The following is a 2,494-nucleotide window of genomic DNA, read 5'->3' on the forward strand; positions in this document are numbered from 1 at the left end:
TGTATAATGTTGCAGACTGAAAGTTATCTCTTACATCCTCAATGTCTTGTCTTGTGACAGTAAGATGTGGTAATTTCATAGAATCACAGAAGGGTTGAGGTTAGAAAACTATCTAGAGACCTGAATCCAGGCTTACTATTAAATAAGGATCAACTACAGCAGGTTGCTGAGAGACGTGTCCAGCTCAGTCATGAGCACCTTCAATATGAAGATTTTACCACTGCTCTCACCAGCCTTTTCCAGTATTTGATCACATTCCAACTAACAAAGTTTTTCTTTAGGTTTTTTAGCGACATTTTTTCTCAGACTTGCTCTATATAATTCATCTATAGCTCGACTGGAGTCTCAAAACAGTTGCAGATGCATTACTCCTCAGCAATAAAAGTTCTTCAGTGCCTTGCTCAACCATTCCACCATTTAGACCTAAATATAGGGTGTATACCTGTGAAACATGTGTATTTTATGATTGGCTTTTCGCAAGTATTAAAATGAATATTGTATGTGTTAAGTTAGAAAGTTATGCTGTATTAATTTTCTTAAGTATTACATTAACTATTAAATACTGTTTTAGGTTATAACATAATGTTAAAATAGAAACTATGCTATGTAAGATATTTGCTTAAGAAAGGACTTGCACCAGATAGATGCCACAGGATACCTAAATCTTTCAGAGAAAGGGAATTTATTGCTCCCTTATCAGCAGAAAACTAACTTCTTCCCACCTCGCTCAGACAGGAAGACGGCATTAGGATTAAGAGGAAGAAGTTGACAATGACCAGACAGAATCCTGTGTTTGAATGGAATTTATGCGTCATGTATGAGATGTATGAATATGCAACAGGCGATTGTTTTTAAGGGTTAATCCTCTGTTAACCGGGGTCCTTTTTCAGGCTCGTGATGCCCAGAAAAAGGTACCCGCACGTCCGTATCTCTTTGTTTTTATTGTCTCATATTGTCCTAATCTCAATTGTTCAAACTTTATTATTCTGATTATATTACTACTATTAAAATTTTATAATTGCAAAAACAAGTGATTGGTGTTTTTCACAATACCCCCTTGGGGTATAATTCATCAGAGGGGCTTTGCAGGTTGCTGCTGTGAGAGCTGCATACACTGTACCACTATCTCTCAGGCAGCGTGACCTGTGCCACGATGCACTTCTGTAACTGCAGCAGTGACATTGCTGCTGCTAAAAGTAACCACCTGATAATATGGAATGAGCTGATTTGCCTGTGGCAGGGGTCATATAAATTCTTGCAGTCTGCTCAGCACAGCGTCTCAAGCGTACCTGGTTTCTCAGTTCATCTCTGACTCCTGCAGTATGGGAGTACCCACGAAATAAAACTCATGCTGCTTTTCCCAGGCCTGGCCTTTCTCTAGAGCAAACTAAGGGCTAAGGGCAAGTGTGCCTTTTTGTTTTTTCAATCTCTGTCACAGTGATAAAGTGTGCAACAACATAGTTACATAGATACTTTCATTTCTAGGCCACTTTTTGAGGCCTGTACTGCGTTCCAAGAGTGCAAGTGCATGCTTCTGTTCTCAAATTCTGGCTTTGGCAGCCTGTTGGTTCAGATTGGTAACACATCCCACGTCTGGCTAGGAGGACCCCAAATCCTCATAAAAGCAGAGGACTCTTACTTACCCCTGACTTCAGATGTTGGAATGACAGATGCCCAAACATGGGTGATACCACGACCATCTTTTAATGCATTATTCTTTGTTTTGGTAACAGTGGCAAAGCATTAAAATTTTATAAGGAGACATAGTACACAGGCAATTTTGAAAAAAAGCAAGTTTTTTCTTTGTTTTTGTTTTTGCCCCTCAAATTTTTGGTAGCTGTACTAACCAACACATTTGATGCCCAGTTTATGCCACCAAACTGAAATGGCAAATGTTGCCCGGCAATTTGTACCATTGTGCTCACAGCATTTTTCATTCTGTCTTCCAGGTTTTTCATTTCTGTGGTGTCATCAGAACTTAGTGGTGGTGAGACGTACAAACAAACTGAACCTTCCCTGATGCTCTCCAAGTCTGAGATAAGGAAAATGGATGTCAAGTGAGTAATAAACTTGGGGCTCATTACACAATCCTTGACCAGCTGGCCTGGTTGCTTTCTGAACTGAGAGAAACACAGGTTTCAAAGTAGGACATGGTAACATCTAAGCAATGTATGTGAAATTGAGTGGAGTATTTCCCTAGTAGGTAAATTTGTAGGTTAGACATTTTGAGATACATTTTTGTAGGTTAGACATTTTGAGATACATTTTCACTGACTTCTGTAATTTATATAATCTTTCTAATATTGTATCTTACTTAGTCCCTTTGGATTATGAGAACTCTTTTGGAGTCTGTAGGAGAACACCAGTTCAATAGATTTACGAAACTACTTGTTTGACTGTGGTTTTCTGATTATATTAATCATCTGAGTACTCCACCCAAAAATCTAAACTCCTGTTTGGAGTGTGGAAATTCTCCATATGTGGAGAATTCCTG

This window comes from Onychostruthus taczanowskii, unplaced genomic scaffold (assembly GCF_017590055.1).
Source record: "Onychostruthus taczanowskii isolate IOZ18803 unplaced genomic scaffold, ASM1759005v1 scaffold189, whole genome shotgun sequence".
Classification (NCBI taxonomy): domain Eukaryota; kingdom Metazoa; phylum Chordata; class Aves; order Passeriformes; family Passeridae; genus Onychostruthus; species Onychostruthus taczanowskii.